At 55.7% G+C, this 17,215-nt stretch overlaps 1 long non-coding RNA gene across 1 annotated transcript; it reads left to right on the forward strand.

The window, feature by feature from the left end:
- The first annotated feature begins 2,250 nt into the window (after window positions 1-2,250).
- On the forward strand, window positions 2,251-4,162 carry LOC137202011 (uncharacterized). Its single transcript, XR_010932438.1, has 3 exons — window positions 2,251-2,374; window positions 2,794-2,904; window positions 3,905-4,162. It is a non-coding gene; the product is annotated as an uncharacterized lncRNA (long non-coding RNA).
- Window positions 4,163-17,215: the final 13,053 nt, after the last annotated feature.

The following is a 17,215-nucleotide window of genomic DNA, read 5'->3' on the forward strand; positions in this document are numbered from 1 at the left end:
CGGGTTCGAGCCCACATGCTGCGGAGCAACCAAGCCCATGTGCCACAACTACTGAAGCCCGCATGCTCTAGGGCCCACGTGCCACAACTACTGAGCCCACGTGCTGCAACTACTGGAGCCCGTGCTCAGCAACAAGAGTAGCTCCCGCTCACTGCAAATAGAGAAAGCCCATGCACAGCAACAAAGACCCAAAGCAGCCAAAAATAAATAAAATTTAAAAAAAAGAAAAAAGGAGTGTCTGGGAAAATAAGAGCAAGAGAAAGCCAGGCCAGGACAGCCGCTGATCGGAGGCGAGTGCTGTGTGACTTTGCCCAGCCCTCTGCCCTCTCTGGGCCTCCCACAAGCAGAGGCCAGTCCTGTTCATAAAAATGAAACACTGTGACTCAGCCCCTACCTCGAGGGCCCTCACACACTTATTCATAATAACACGGATACTCGATTCACAACCAAACCAACCTCGCTGAGACCTGATTGGCATTTCTGCTTCGGGCTCTCGCCAGCTCTTACTCCCAGAAACTTCAGCCCCACACACTGCTGACGCTACTCTGTCCTCAGGGTCCCCCTCTTGGTCCCCGTCCCCCACTGGTTTTCTAGGTCCTTTTTCCCGAGGAGAAAGTGCTAGATTTTACTAGATCCTCCCAGCTGCTCCAAGGAGGGGAAAAGTCACTAACCCAACTCCTCCCAAAGCTGGACTTGGTTCCTCTTCCTCAATTTTCCCACAGTCCATCCCCTCTTCCCTCAAGAGCCCTGAGCTGAGAGGCGTCAGTAGGAATAAACCTCCCACATCATAAACAGAGCAGCTGCTCCCGGGTCTGGATGCACGGAGGTCCTTGGAGATCACAGAGTGGGGAGGGGCTGGGAAGCTGGACCCTGGGATCCCCTGAACATACTCCAGGTCCCCTTCAGCTCCCTGTGAAGAAAGTTTCCTGCCTCTAAGGTCTTGTAGAGGCTGGGGCATGGGGGTTTGGGGGGCGAACTCTGGGGCCTTCATCCAACCCTCTCCCAGGGGTGACATAGGAAGCGAAGGGGAGACAGAGGCCATAATGTAGGACAGGGGTCTCTCCTCACTCAAGATCCCTCCCCCTTCCTCACACTTCTGAGGAATTTTCCTGGCCACCGTAGACAACTCCAGCCTCAGTATTCCCAGGGAAGGGTGATGAGGCAACAGGGACGTATCTCAGGCTGGGAGAGATCCCAGAGGTCAGGTCAGATGGGGGGCAGGATGGCTTGGAGACTATGGGAGCCTGGGGTGTGGGAAATCCTGCCATCCCTGCATAGCGGCATTTGCATAGGAGACTCCCCCCGAGGAGCTAACTAGAAGCTCACCCGGCATTCTGCAGCCCAGACCACCCAGCAGGGACCCAACTAAAGCCTGTGGCCAAGCACCCCCAGCTGATTGCAGGAGAGGTGAGCATGGGTTCTCCCAGGCAGTAATCAAGGAGAGAAGAAACAGAGCAGAACCCTCACGAGAGGACCTGAGAAGGGAAGAGGACCCAGACACAACACTCCCCAGACAACTGAGTCCCTAGATGTACTGTATGAATTAAGCTTCCACAGACTTAATCTTCTCTGATGCCAAAAAGAAGCCTGAAATATCAATCCTATTGTTCATATAAATAAATTGAGGGTGCAAGAGGTAGAGGAAGTAGTCCAAAATCACATGGATCTGTCTAGACCTGACACCAACCTGGTTTCTCCCTGGGTCAAGAACTCTCTGGACCCTCGAGTTTAATTGCCACTGAGTTAGTTACCACCCTCGGCCTCCTTACCGTCTATACTGAAAAGGGCTATATGTGCACCTACCTGAGGATGTTCGTCTCCATCCTCACCACAACAGAAATACAGAATCTTAGAGTAGGGAGGTCTAACCTCCTCATGGTACAATTGGGAAACTGAGAGGACAAGCTGCTTGGAGGTCTAACCTCCTCATGGTACAATTGGGAAACTGAGAGGACAAGCAGCTTGGAGGTCTAACCTCCTCATGGTACAATTGGGAAACTGAGAGGACAAGCTGCTTGCTCGGGGTCACAAAGTCAGGAAGAGCCAAAGCAGGAGCTTGATCCAATTTGGACAGATGCTCTTCCCCGGAGCCAGGCTCTCAGCTGTTTACACACAGATTCCAGGTACCATGTTGGCACCAGGGAAATAAAGGTGGATAAATACAGGCCCTGCCTGGAGAGGCTCAGAAGTGGGGAAAAAGGGCCCTCCCCCCAGCCTATAGAAAGACTTATCCTCCAAATGTCAAGGACACGCTAAGGAAGAAGTTGCTGTAAGCTGAGGCCTTGAGTCAAGAAGGCCTCCTGGAGGAGGTGTATCTACCCCAGCAGAGATGTGAGTGGGAAGAGGGCACGTCCCCGGTGATCCTGGAGGAAATGTAAGTGGGTACGACCTTTTTTTCGGAAGATACTCCTGTTGGAGGATTATGGGAGACTGGGCTGGGAAGTCAGGTTGGGACCAGATCAGAGAAGACCTTGAATGCTAGGACAGAGAGTCTGAGCCTCGCCCATGGGCACCGGGGAGTCATGGAAGGTTTTCACCCGGGTTAGGAGGGGGGGACCCATGCGAAGGAGTTTCTTAGTGAATTTACCCTGGAAGCAGCTCACAGGGCAGACTGCCGGAGAAAATGTGTCAGTGTATCTGTGTGTTGTCTCTTGGGGTGAGTGTGTGTGTCCATGTGTGCACATGTTAGTATGATGCTAAGATCAGGAAAACCTAGTTTCAAAAACCGCCCTGGTCTGCTTTTGGGGAGATGATGGAACACCGGCTCCCCGCCCCTTCCGTCTCCCTCGTAAGCCGCCCTGAATGGGCAGAAGCCTCGCCACCTCCTCCAGACACTCCTCGAGCCTGCACCCAGCAGGCTCAGGAAGAAACCCTCTGAGAAGCAGACACAAACCCAGGAACAGAGTAAGCATCTCCTCGCCTGAGACTTCCCCCAAATCTCACAACAGTAGTGAAGGACACCCGGACACTAGGAAAGGGCAGGGGAGGGGGAGGGCTGACCATTCAGCAGCCCATGAGCTCAGAAGGGCAGGGAGAGTCAAGTGGTGGGGGACAGTTCAGCCAGCAGGGACCCATGTAAACACAGAGAGGAGGGACATGCTCTGGAGAGAGAGAAGTAGAGACCCCTCGGAAGAGGGGTCACCGGAGGCCTTGGGAGCCCACCTGTCCCTCGCCTTCCTGCACACCATCCTCACTGCAGGCACTGGCTGAAGCAGGAGGAAGAGATGTCTCACCAGGACAGCTGTTCTATTTTGTCCTCCTCTGGGACCCAGTGTGCCAGCGGCTCAGGCTACCTCTTCCCCCTGTTCCCTTAGCTGAGAGACCCCCAGTGGTGTGGGGACCGTGACTAATGAATCCCAGTGGGGCTGTCATTACTGAGACCTGCAGTATCCATTAACAGTCATCAGCGATTATCACAGCCACTGCCCCCAAGGGGAGGGGGCTGGTAGCCAGGATTCCTGCTGCTATTCACCAGCTCTGCTCACCCTTCCCAGGTTTCCCTTCTTGAATCCCATGGAGAATCCTAATTTGGGGATTCACAGGATCTCGGAGTCAGGACAAATCTCGGAGAGGTCCCATTCCCTCTGTAACCACCTGTTTGCCCACCTCTGGCCCAGGCGCTCGAGCCCACCAGGCATCCCCCGCACTGGCGATCTGTTAAAAGTGCATCTGCCCCCTGAGACCTTGGTGCCGCTGTGGAGAAGCCCGATGGAGCTCTGCCACCTTTACAGTCCTGAGCTCTTCCCCATGCCTCCCCAAGCAGGCCCAGACACAGAGCCTCCCACGCTGATCTATGATAAGCTCAACTGCCGAGTCCAGGGTCACCCAATCCCCCCCTCCGAGAAGCCCTTCCAAATTCCACCTCCAGCCCAGCTACTCTAGCTCCAGCCTCCTTCTTCTGCAGCTGTTTTCTGTGAGCCTCCCACCGGGCAGAAAAAGGATGATCTCATTCGCCTTCTAAGAAGTCTTCCAAACCTCTGCCTCCACATTTCCGACTTTTGTGCAAGTGTTTCTTGTCCCTGACTGCCAGAAAGTTCTCCTCGATATTTAACTTGAACCTTACTCTCGGTGGGACAGACTTGGAGAAAGGTCGTTTATTCAAAGTATCCCAGCTTCCCAGGTCGCTGATGTTATAGCTGTGATGTGCTTTCGTTCCCTCTATCAGCCTTCCAGAAGCTCCCCGCCACTCCACACCCCCACCCAGTGCCCCCCGCACGCCCATCACCCCAGAGCAGCTCAGGGACTGCCTGCCTCCAGGCCTGGCTCTAGCGCAGGAGGTCAGCCCCAGCCCCAGTGGAGCGAGCGAGCAGGGAGCCCTCGTACAGCCCAGCCCTGCCCCCAGCCCAAGCTCAAGAAGGAGGTAATTAGGAGCTGTGCAGTCCCTGTCCCCCAACAGGTACAGCTGAGCCGCTGCATCCATCATGGGGGGGGGGGGAGCTGCCAGAGAAGGGGAGGGTCACGTGGCTCAGCAGGACCAACAGGAGGGCGGGGGAGGCCGTGGGGGCCAGGGATTGGCTGGTCTGCAGCGGGGGGAGTCAGGGCTGTCGGGGATAACCTGAGAATGACCTTGTGGGGACTTTAGCTCCCAGTCTCTGCTCCTCCCTAGACGCCCCCCACCTTCCCCCAGTTCCTAACCTGCAGCCCTCCCAGCTGCCCTTGCCCTGGCATTTTCTCTCCTCCTTCAGTACCACCTATCTAGGGTGCAAGGGCCCCTCTCTCTTTTTTTTTTTTTAAGGAAAATGGCCTCTTGTGTGCTTAATAGATCTGAGAACGCGTGTGGGAGTGGGAGGCGGTAGTTTTCTGGCCTGAACAGGGGCTGGTGACTCTATGAGAAACACTGTGGATAGGGTTTGAAGGGAGCAAGGAAAGGAGGGGGAAAGGAGAGAGGGGCCCCTGCTTGGATGGAGGAAGTGTTGGTACAGGTGCATTTTTCTCCAATTGCCTGTGTTGGTGCCAGGGCGTGAGTGTGCAGGCGCATCGCGTGGGTGCAGCCTGGGACGTGTCTTGCATACTTGTGCTGAGCCGGCTACCTTACCATGTGCTGCAGTGCACTTGGGCAGAGGTGGGTGGGTTGACCTTGACCTTCTCTCTGTGCATGTGCCCAGGCTCCTGTTCACAAGCAGCTGGGTCCCTTCGAGCACACTGCCACAATGGGCTCTCACCTTGCCTGTGTCTGACCCAGAGAGGGGAACCCCCTGCAATTTGTCTGTGCCTGGGACCCCTCAGCACATCCCCCAGCCAAGTGGGCAGGGACCCTCACGCCCACCCCCAGAGCTACAGGTCAGGGTGGCAGCTGGTGGGAGAGAAGAAGGGGAAAGAGAGGAGGGGCAGCTTCCCCAACACGTGTGAAGGTTCTTCGTTATATATGCAAATGTCCTCATTAGAGATGCAGAGCGCTTCCCTGAGCTAATGGCTGCTGCAGCCATTTCTGTGTGGAAGTGCTGAGCTGGGGACTGCGGCTGGGGGAGAGGAGAAGGGGCAGGACCACTGCCCGCTGGCTGAGCAGGGCCAAGGCTCTCATTCCGCAAGCCTGGTCCTGGGCAGTCCTGGGGGCGCGGGGGGAGCCCGTGGGAGGGGCAGGCGGCGCAGTATCAGAAAGCACAGCTCTGACACTTGGCACTGCCTGGTCCCCTACCCCCACCCTGAGCCAGGACTTGCCAGCAGGGTCCTCTGAGGAGGGCCGTAGCCAAAAGCCCCAAAGCCAGGGTCCCTGTAGGTCTGGGAGCAGGTGACCCTGGCTGCTGCTCTAGGACACCAGGTGCCTCCTCCCTCCTACTGGCGCAGCCCGACACACAGACTTATGCTCAGCCTGCTTCCTAGGCCTCACTTCCTGCCCCCTGTGCCATTGAACCCTTGTCGTCTTTTTCTGTCACCCAGCCATAGAGAAAGGAGCCGGATTCTAGTCCAGAGCTGCTGCCTCTCAGCCCCATTGCACATCCATTTATAGACGAGCCACTCTTCGGGGCTGTCTTGTGCTTATTCACCTCACTGCCACCAACGTGGCACCAGAGACAAACACCAACACACAGTCAGCTCACACATGCCCTCGGAAACGTGCAGTCACCCTCATCCCAGGGTCACACGCTGTGTGACTTAGGTGAACTTGCCCTCAGACACACACCCACACCCAGCCTCCGCCGTCCTTGAGCACACGCGTCACCCCACTTTGGGGACAGAGTCCACAGACACATCCCACGCCCTACCCCCCACCTCTCCTTTCCTTGCTTCTCTCTCCCCCTCCTGCCCTCCTCGCTGGGCACCCGTTTGCCAGGGTTATTTATAGAAGCAAGCGATAAATTCAGTGTGTTTCTCGGCGCTCAAAGCTATAAATAATGGCACAGATCATTAAACCCCGAGAGCAGGCCCAGCCGCCCCGCAAACAAGATGAACTGCCAACCACCACGTGAGAGGGAGAGAGGGAGGCACAAGGCAGGGGGCCCTGGGCCGCACCCCTCAGCCTGGTCCCCATGAACTTGGGCCTCCAAGGGGCCTGCCTGGGTGGGCACTCGGGGAGGGGAGAGCGGAGCTGGGGCCTGGGCTTGCAGGCTGGCGAACAGGCTCACCTCCACCTAATTTCCACGCTCTCCCTCTCTCCCTCTCTCCCCCTTTCCCATCCCCCTGCCCTCTGCTTCTCTCTCCACTTCCCTCACTGTTCTTTCATCTTTCCAGTGTTTTCTGCTTCTAGTCTCTCCTCTTTCCCACCTCTCCTCTATCCATCCTCCTTCCTCTCTCTTTACCTTCTGCCCTTCACCTCTCCCTCTCCATCCGCTTGTTCTCCGCCCCGGCCCTTTCTTCCCCCCATCCCGAATCCCCAGGCCCCGGGAGGGGCCCTGATCCCACCACAGAGCCCTCAGAGGCAGAAAGTCCCCTGTCAGCAGAACGCTGGGGCTGCCTGCTGATTCAGTGTCTGTAATCTCCCAGGCGGAGGCGGCCATGGCAGGGGGGCAAGGAGGGGGGACGGGGAAGATGGATGAGGGGTAGAAGAACAAAATGGCATGGACACCAGGGACGGGCTCCAGGCTGAGGGAGGTTCTGGGGAGCGGAACCAGAGCCCCGAGCTTCAGACCAACCCCACCACCGCCGGCTGGTCCAGTGGGGCGAGAGAAGTGTTTTCTGGTACGAGAGATGGCACCACGGGAAAGATAAGACAAACGGACAGGAGCAGAGGGGAGCAGGCAGGGGTGGCCGGGAGGTGTTGCAGAAACCAGAGAAAGAGGGGTCAGAGAAAGCCAGAAAAACAGGGGGCATTGAAAGAGGCCCACATGCCTCTTTCAGGCCCAGCCAGCCCCAGTTCCAGCGTGGACCCCGGGCAGCCACCGTGTGGAAGGTTTCAGCGTCCTGACCGTGGCTACCACAGGCCTCCCCCCTTCACTTTTAGGAAGTGCCTCTATCCTTTGGGGCTCACCCAACTTGACTCGGACTTACTCGGGGGAGGTCTCCCTCAGCCCCCGCTCTAGGTCACCTACCTCCTGGAGTCTTTCACCCCTTCCCACTGAAAGTCCTACCACTTCCTGCCTCGGCTTGAGCCTCCTTCTGGAGGGCAGAACATAAGCCCAATATGTGTCATATGGTGCCCCAGAACACCAAGCAACGCCTGAGTTTTGAAGCCTAATCAAACCCAGGAGTGGTAGTCGGCTCTCTCCTTCCCGAGCGAACAGGCAAATAGACTTCAGATGCGGCAAGAGGACCAAGATTAGACATCAGCCAGAACCTGGGGGTGCTGGGGGCTGGGAGATGCCTCTGAAAGTTAAGGGGGACCCACGGGCCTGAGGATGGCACGGCCTCGCCTTGTGGCCAGGGGTGGACGAGAAAGCCTCGGAGCATTCCCCGCCTGCCCCTGTCCTCCGCACCCCATGGCCAAAGCGGCCACCTGCTCCCGCTTGCTCCCCTGTTGGCCGCTTTGATGCAGAGCTCCGTGATCTGCCCGGGAATTTATAGTAGGAGCCAGGACGGCAGCTAAATCCCCCAACCACAGAGGTAAATCAGCTGCTGCGATGGGCCGGAACGCGGGAGCTGTCGGGCTGCGAGGAGGCACAGCAGGGCTGGAGAGGGAAACACTTGTCCCTGCTCCCTGGGGGCAGCAGCCAATAAATCCCCGCGGGCACCGATTAGGGCTGGCGGCCTGACCAGATCTCGAGGGCTGTCAGTGCTGGTGGCAGAGATTACACCACGGCGGGCAGTGCCCACAGAAATAGGCTGCATCCCAGGGCTGGGCCACGAGGACTTCTCAGAGCAGCTGGGTGAGTAACAGTGGCTGGGAAACCAAAACCGGGTTTCCCAGGAGCTGAGTGGAGCAATGTCACCACCTAGGAGGGCAGGTTCTCTAAAGCCCAATTGCCTGGGCTCAAATCCTGGCTCTGCCACTGATTACCTGTGTGAAATGGGCAAGTTACTCACTTCCTTGTGCCTCAGTTTTTCCATCTGTAAAATGGGGCTGATTAAATGAGGTGACAGGCATACAGTGCTTGGAGCAGTGCCTGACAGTGTAGCGTTAGTTGTACCGTCACACAGAACAAGCTGTCCAGGGTGGGTTAGATCTGGTCTTGTGCAGAGAAAGGAGAAGGGACCAAAGGACCTTTGGAAGAATCTGGGGGTGCCAAGATGATGTTTAAAGAAAGAGGGCTCTCTTAACCCCAGGGAGAAAGTGCGAACAGCTTCTCCCAGTGGATTCCTGTGGGTAGGGGCACAGGCTCCTGGGTCACACAGGCTGGCCTTCGAGTTTCGACACCTATTAACTATGAGAACTTCAGCAAGATATTTCACTTCGCTGTACCTGACTGACCCCATCTGTAAAATGAGGCTGATAATACCACTCACCTCACAGGGTTATTGAGAGGATTACATGAGATCAGACATAATTGAAGTGTTTAGTGGTGCGCTGTCCATAGTAAGTGCTCAGTAAATTTTTGTTTTGTTATTACTGTTATTTCATCAAGGGAATGATGGCTACACAGTGGATCCTAACCCCAAGCAGTGAAGCCGACAGGGAGAGAAAGGAGGAGAGGGGGTGAAGGCTGGGGGTGGGGGCAGGGGGTCAGTAAGGAGAAAAGGGGCCGGACAATGGAAAGGGAAGATAAAAGCAGGCAGGTAAAGATGTGAGACTTGGAGGCGGAAAGAAAAAAGGGAATGGCACAGAGATGAAGGACAAGGAGAGATGGGGGGGAGTTGGAGGGAGACAGAGGAGAACCCTGGGGGTGGGGGGCTTGTCCAGATCAAGGGGACAAACGGACGGGGCCTCAGAGCAGGAGTCGGGGAAGTGGGAGGGGGAGAAGAGGCCTGTGGGGAGTACTGAGGGGCAAGGGAAGTGAGGAGAGAAGAAAGAAGAAAAGCAATGGGAGTACAGGCCGAGAGACAAAGGAGGAGGAGCAGTATCTGGAGAAACAGCAAGCCGGGCTGGTGCAGCTCATTACGCAAACATGATTCCAGGCACTGCTCAGCTGCCCCCTCCTCGGCTTTCATTTTCAGCTTGGCTTCCCCCTGGCCTCCCTCCTGCACCCTCCTGCCAGCCTCTACCTTCTCAGCACCTCGCCCGGGGGCAGATGCGGCAGCAGAGGGGTGGGCTCTGCTCCCCAGGCGGTGAGGAGGAGAGGAAGGAAACAGTCCCCAAAGCAGAACAGAACCTGGGGGTCCTCCCCGGCTTCTGGCGGCTTCCCCCTTCATCAGCATAAATACAAGACAGTGGCCGAAAGCAATGCACGAATGGAATAATAATAACAGCAGCTAAAGCATTAGCAGTCTGCAGTTTACAAAGTGTTTTACAAGCCCGAGTCTCCCAGCACCCCTTGTGATGTAGGCAATATCACCCCCATGTATTACTATCATTATCATCAAGGATTCTGTAGTGCTCCCAACCTGCTAAGCACTATATTCTCTTACTCCTGACAACAACTCTATTATCCCCATTTTACAGATGACAAGCTGGGGCCTAGATCCTCTGCCCCTACCCCTTTGCCTCATCTCTGATCTCTCCCGGCTTTGCTCAACCCTCTTTTCTATTCTCTCATCTCCTCTTGCCCTCCCTTGATTCCCCTCTTCCAATCATGCTGCCTCATTAAACTTCAACTTGGCATTTTGTTCACTCTCCAGGCACTTCCCCCCTCACAGTGACCTGCAGGAACTGGTGTGATTACAGATGACTGACAGCCCCTTCATTGGGAGGGGCCACCTGACAGGGAGGGACAAAAAGGAAATCACATGGTAGTGGAAGTGAACATGACAATGTCTTCAGAGCTGCTGTTTTTTCCCCCACATTCTTCTCCAAAAGACCTGAGAGGATCTAGCATGTAAGACACATAAAACAGAAAAACACACATGAAAGGGCTTCCCTGGTGGCGCAGTGGTTAAGAATCCGCCTGCCAGTGCAGGGGACACGGGTTCAAGCCCTGGTCCGGGAAGATCCCACATGCCGCGGAGCAACTAAGCCCATGCGCCACAACTACTGAGCCTGCGCTCTAGAGCCCACGAGCCACAACTACTGAAGCCCGCGAGGCACAACGACTGAGCCCATGTGCCACAACGACTGAAGCCTGCGTGCCTAGAGCCCATGCTCCGCAACAAGAGAAGCCACCGCAAGGAAAAGCCCACACACCGCAATGAAGAGTAGCCTCCACTCGCCACAACTAGAGAAAGCCCGCGCAGCAAAGACCCAATGCAGCCAAAAATAAAATAAAATTTTAAAACCTGTTTAAAAAGAAACACACATGAAAGAGTAAGACAAGATCAACAAGTCGGGGTGAGAGAATGTCCCCCAAAAAGGAAACTAAGGTTGGAGAATTACCACCGAGGAAACAAAAACTTAGCCCTCAGCTCTCTAACACTGAAAATAAATGAAACCAGGGAATAGGTAAAATCCTCCTCGCCTCCGCCAGAATCCCTTCACGTGTTCACTGGTCATGAACTCAGCACCCACTGTGTGCCACAGATCAAAGACGTGATCTACGCCAAGGACGTGGACTTTTCACTCTACAGGTTCAAGGAGGTTTTACCTGAGACGCACTGGGTGCAGTTGCTGTAGAAGAACTGACAGGACTCTGGGCTGAATGAGGTGGAGAGCAGTGAGGACTGCAAAGGTCAGAGGCCGTGGGACGCAGGGAGAGGAAGGGCCCACACAACGCTGTCCCAGAACTGAGAAACCGAGGCTGGGGTGTGTCAGTGGCAGCCCTGAGTTTCCTGCCCCTGAGCCCTTTCCTGAGTGGCCTGTTGGGATGAGGTCCCTGCCAGCCCGTTAATCCATCCACCTTGCACACCACGCTGGTGACGGCTGCTCCTGGCTACTTCTGCTCGTTAGCGCATCAGCATGGGAATCATCAGGAATGAAAATAAATCAGACGAAAATAATATTCCATGCTCTCCCACAGAAACAAAATCTGCCCTCCGTGTTGGCACAATTTCCAGCCTGCGGGAAGGGTGAGCACAGTGAGAGTGACAGAGGACAGGGGCATGCAGGGAGGAAAGACATGGACCCCTGTCAGGGGAAACCCCAGATCTGTGCGGGGGGGCACCCTTCCACAATCACAAAGATGCTACCCCTTCCCCAGCAGCCAGCAAAACAGGGCCTACACCCACACGTGTCTGTGGATGAAATACATACGTGGTAAACTTAAAAGCTGGTTCTTAGGAAGGCTGACACCTGGCCTGGGCCGCGCTGGAGGTACCTAAGTATATGGCACTGGTGATCCGCCCGGGGCACCCACTACAATGTCTTAAAATGCTTCGAGGCGTTGTGAGTGGCTGGTGTGGCTTAAGACCGAAGCACAGTCCTGGGCAGGTAGGTGGGGCCGAGCGTCCACCAGCTCGGAGCACGCATGCTTCACCTCTCAGCCACCATGGAAAACCGGCCTCCTTTTTCCCCTCCCGCTCCCTTTCCTGAAGCATAGTTTGTCCTCATCAGGGACTCCTGGGTAAAAGAACCTGGAGTTAGGACAGAAGATCATTAAACTTCCCACAGAACAAAATTAGCTCTTTCCCACAGTGGGGGAAAAAACACCACCACCCTCAGCTCCTCCCAAACCAGGCACCACTGTCACCTTCAGAGCCTGACCAAGCCTCCAGCGAGTAACAGAGACGAACAAGGCAACTCCCAGAGCAGAGTCCCTCCCTGGTAGGCCAGGTAAACCAAGAGATGGCAAAGCCTTTCCTCCAAGCACCTCTTCCAATACACGGACCTCCCTTCCACGGCTCCCTAACGCATGCAGAATAAACCTGCCTTCACCCCACAGCGCTGATTCCTCAGACCAACATTTAGAGCCCTCCTTAATACAGACCCATGCTGAGCTCCTACAATTTCTGCTTCCTCCATCACCTCCCCCCTCCCCAGCTGCTGATCCCGATGTGCTTCAAGGAACATGTCCTGAACCATCCTGCTTCCGGCCCACGTTGCCTGGAATGCCCTCTCCACCACTTCCTGGAGCTCCCGTATGCTCATCAAAGCTCTCCCCACCCTCCTCCAGGGCAAGTGCAAATCCCACCTTCTTTCACTCACGCAAGTTGTCTCCCTGCCCACTAGACGGGCCTCCTGGCTCTTGTTCACCCGTATGCCTGGTACTGAGAGGCAGTCTGGGGAACGTTCGTGGAACTGAGTGAAAACTCCAAACCTGCTCCCAGCCGAGCTTTCTTTTCTGGGACTCACAGTGGTCTCAGAAATAAGGAGGCCAATCAGGGACGCAGAGGTGGCTGATGTCTCTAGAGCCCCATTACCCCGAGTCAGGGTGGGACCCTGGGGAGACGGAGGCTGCTGCGGGAGACGTTACAGGTGCTCCTAGGCTTCCTGAGACCATTGGGACGGGCACTGCTGAGGGGCTCTAGGGGCCGTTAGACCAGCGGTGGAGGGTTTCCTTTCTTCCTCTGGCTCCTCTCTCTGTCACTCTCTCTCAGTCCCTCGCAATAGTCATCATCCTCTCTTTCAATTAGACAGGGGCTTCCTTCTGCCCGAGAGACACCTCCCCTTACAGCTCTGCTGCTCAGAATGTGATCTGAGAACAGCAGCAACAGCATCGCTGAAAATGTGCTAGAAATGCCAACTCTCAGGCCCCAGCCCAGACTGGTCAGTCCCATCCTTCAGTTTAGCAAGATCCCCAGGTGGTTTGTGTATACATTAAAGTTTGAAAGGACTCATTTAAAGAACCAGAAAAGCTAGGCCCAGGGACCAACAGGGAGGCTGAATGCTTCAGCTGTTCATTCATTTATCCTTTCAATAAATATTTAATAAGCACCTACTGGGTGCAAAGTGCGGTGCTAGGCACTGGGGAGGAAATGGTGAATGATTCAGCCCCGGGTACACAGGCTGGAGGGGGTGAGATCAGTGCTCCCCATCTGGTTGTCCCAGCTCCCCAGAGTTGGGGGGCTTAGATCAGGAACAGGGGTGCATTCCACTGGAGACTCTCTCAAGACCCTGAGGCTGGTGAGGGATCCCTCCCACTCCCTAATACAAAGACAGAGAATCAGTCAGAGAGATGGAAGGGAAAGAGTGATGAGAACGAGGGAGCGGGAAGAACGGGAAGAAACGGAGGATGGAAATGAGGAAAAGTGAGTCCACAACAGCCTCTCTGAACCACCCCTGCCGGCCACTGCAGAGACACACTCGGTCTTACTTCCCAAGCTCCCTGTTGAGTGCCCCCTCCAGGACGTGCCCCATCCCAACTCCAGGCAGATGGCCTCCCACAACAGGGGTCCTCAGTGGTCCATGAACGAAGGACAACCCCAGCCCTCCAGCACCCTCCACCCCAGGGGCTGAGAGGGGAGAAGATAGGTCACACCCAGAGGAGAAGTGTCCACGGCAGGGGGACTGGTTGGAATGGCGTAGGGATGGTAAGAAGCACACAGACTCAGGAGACAGGGTGGGGCCCCAGGTGAAAGGGACTGCGGTGTCGAGAATGAACTCTAGGGAGGCCCATCGGGGGCCCCTGTGCTCAGCAGTGCAGGCAAGCCAGTGTCTTGGCTAGAATTGTACAAGTGGAGATTGTGAGATGTGGTCAGATCTGGGATCTCCTTGGATGATAAGGCTGACAGAACTTGCATATGGATTCAGTATGAGAAGCGAGGGAAAGAGAGTTAACGAAGATGGGCCTGAGCTACCCGTCAGATTAGGGTAATCCAAGGTGATCTGGGAAGGGTTCCAGAAGAAAGGGTTGGGGCAAGGTTTGGAGGGAAGGAAAGACCTAGGGCATAAAGTGGGGAAGAAGAGAGTCCCTGTTGGTTAGTCATAAGGAATGAGAGTGAAGAGATGGGAAAAGAAGGGAACAACTATTCAGGGGTCCTTAGTTCAAGCTTCTCGAGGGCAAGAATCGCATCATCTGTTTCCACTGGATCCCTTAGGGTCTTCCATTGATATTCTGCACATGGCAGGTTTAATCAGGTACTCAGTAAAGATTTGTTGCTTGTTGAGAAGTGACCCAAAAGGCAGGGTAGGGTGGTATAAAAAGCACTCAACTATGTCTTGGGAGCCCTGACCACCTTCTGGCAGAGGGACCTTGGGCAAGTCACTGTCTCTCAGGGTCTCAGATCTTCAGTCCTTTCTCACCCCAATCCTCTTTCCTTGGCTCTAAGACCAAGAGTCTGGAGGGGCAGTCTGGAGGGGAATGAAGCCGAGACCCAGAGAGTGGGTCGGAACCATCTAGATATGGGTCAACGAGAGTTCACCCACCAGGGTAGCTGGGAATGAAGAAAAATGATCAAGCCAAGAGCCCCACACATGCCATGCCCACATTTTCCTTGCTGTGATGTCTCAGCATTTTGGGGGAGTTTTTGCAACTCCACAACTTCTAAATATTGAAATGCTTGGACTCAGTCATTGGATGCCCTTTATTTTCTATCTGTTCTCACTCCTTAGGGGATCTCATTCAATGACACTGATGACCCCAAATTTATATCTACAGCCTGGACTTCACCACGAAACCCAGACCTGTACATCCCTCTGCCTACCAGATGCCTCCACTTGGCTGCCTAACAGGCATCTCAAACCTGACATGTCCAAACTGACTCCCCCCAAACCAGCTCCTCCTGCAGTATTCCCCAAATCTCCATGGTTCTGGTCACTCAGGCTAAATCCCTTGGTCTCATGCTGACTCCCCTCTTTCTCTCACACCCTCCAACCAGCCCATCAGCAAATCCCTGGGCTCTCTGAAAAGTACATCCAGAATTTGACCACTCGTCACCACCTTCACTGCCACCTCCCTGGTCCAGGCCACCATCATCTCTTACCTCGTACTGCAATAGGCTCCTGCCTGGTCCCCCTCCCCCCCGCCCTTGTTTTCTCAATCGAGTCTCAACAGAACAGTAAGAATTTTCTATACAAATACAAGGCAGATCATGTCAAACCTTCTGCCCTGCTCCAAACCTTCCAGTGACTCTGCATCTTACTCAGAGCTGAAGCCAAAGCCTCACGGGGGTTATTAGTCCCCACGTGATCCGGTTCCCATTACCTCTCAGTCCCACCATTCACTCTCTCCCTTATTCCCTCTGCTCCAGCTGTTCTCCAACAGTAGACACGCTCGCACCAGGGCCTTTGCCCTTGCTGTTCTCTTTGTCAGGAATGCTCTTCCCCCAGAAATCTGCATGGGCCGTAGCGTCTGGTAAACGGCAGGCTCCGTATGTTGGGGGCCTGAGCAGGGATAAGAAAGGGCATGAGGAGGAAAGGAGATGATAATGGAGTCTGGGCCCACACAAGAAACAAAATGGTTCATCTTGCTTTCTGTCTTCCTCCTTATGGGGAACTTGCTCCACCCTGGCTCCTCAGGAAGCACCCCACTCTCCATCCCACCCTCAGGAGGGCCTCAAGCTCCAATGGCACCACATCCCTCCAGGACTCGTGGACCTCCTGAAAAGGAAACATCTCACTCCCCTGACGCTGAATGGGACAACCCTCTCTGCTCTGCTCCCAGAGGACGTGGGGAAGAACGGTCTCATCCAATCAGTCACGCAGACACACTTATCTCCACCACCGTCCTGCTGGGCCTGAGCCCATCAAGTCCATCACCGTTCCCCCCTTCTTTTTTTTTTTTTTGCGGTACGCGGGCCTCTCACTGTTGTGGCCTCTCACGTTGAGGAGCACAGGCTCCGGACGCGCAGGCCCAGCCGCTCCATGGCATGTGGGATCTTCCCGGACCAGGGCACGAACCCATGTCCCCTGCATCGGCAGGCGGACTCTCAACCACTGCGCCACCAGGGAAGTCCCCCGCTCCTCGTCTTCTTAACCTCTGCTTACTTTCCCTCCTCGGCCCTGCCTTGCTACTCCCAATCATCAGGGCCCCATTAGCACACATTGGAGGCAGGCTGAGGCATGAAGGCTGGTGTGATGAGGCCAGAACAGCCCGGCCACGGGCCTCCAAGTCGTGGGGGAAGGCAAGTAGACTTGAGGGGAAGGCTTTGGGGGTGGGAGGCTGCAGAGGTCAGAGAGACAAGGAAACAAGCAAAGAGAATCAGAAGCTGTGATGAGATGGTGATCCAGAGGGATGCCGAGAGGGCATCGGCCAGAAAATGGGGGTCACACTCAGAAGCAGAAATGGGGAGAGAAGCAAAAGCCGACAGACGTCAGGAGCTGGAGACAGGGGGTGCAACAGAGAGTCTGACCCCCAGAGACAGACAGACGGACAGAGACAGACCAGAGGAAAGAGACAGAGAGACGCAGGAGCTAGACCGCTATAGGCGGGGAGGGACGGCGGCAGAGGCTACCCAAAGAGATGGAGAGATGCACGGACAGACCAGAAGGCTGCAAAGAAGGAGAGAGAGAAGAAAGAGCGGAGGCGGGAGTGGCGGGAAGCGGCGGGCGCGGGGCGGGCGCAGCGGAGCGGGCGCGGGCGCCGGGAGCCGGCTCGTAAAAGCCGCGCCGAGCGGGGAAATTGCCGCCAGAATCGCTGAGCTCCACAAAACGCTGCCCGCGCGGCCCGCCGCCGCAGCCGCTCCAATCTCCAGACTCATCGCCGCGCGGGCTGGTTATGCATTTAAATGTTATTTAATTGGATTGCGGAGGAGCTGGGGGCCACAGCGGCCCCCGCCCCCGCCCCGCACACGCCGCGCGCAGGGGCTGCTGCCTCCACCACAAATCTGTATTCCGAGTCACAGATTGCAGCGCACCCCCTCCCTACCTCCTCCCCCAGCCCGACGGCTCCCCTCTGCGTTTGGGGTCCTTCTTCTGTTCCCCCCGCCCAAACGGAGCCAGAGGACACTCAGAAAGACACAAGTCCCCGGAAGATGCGTGAAAAGGCAGGGGCTACATAAA

The sequence above is a fragment of the Pseudorca crassidens genome, chromosome 11 (genome assembly GCF_039906515.1).
Source record: "Pseudorca crassidens isolate mPseCra1 chromosome 11, mPseCra1.hap1, whole genome shotgun sequence".
Lineage (NCBI taxonomy): Eukaryota > Metazoa > Chordata > Mammalia > Artiodactyla > Delphinidae > Pseudorca > Pseudorca crassidens.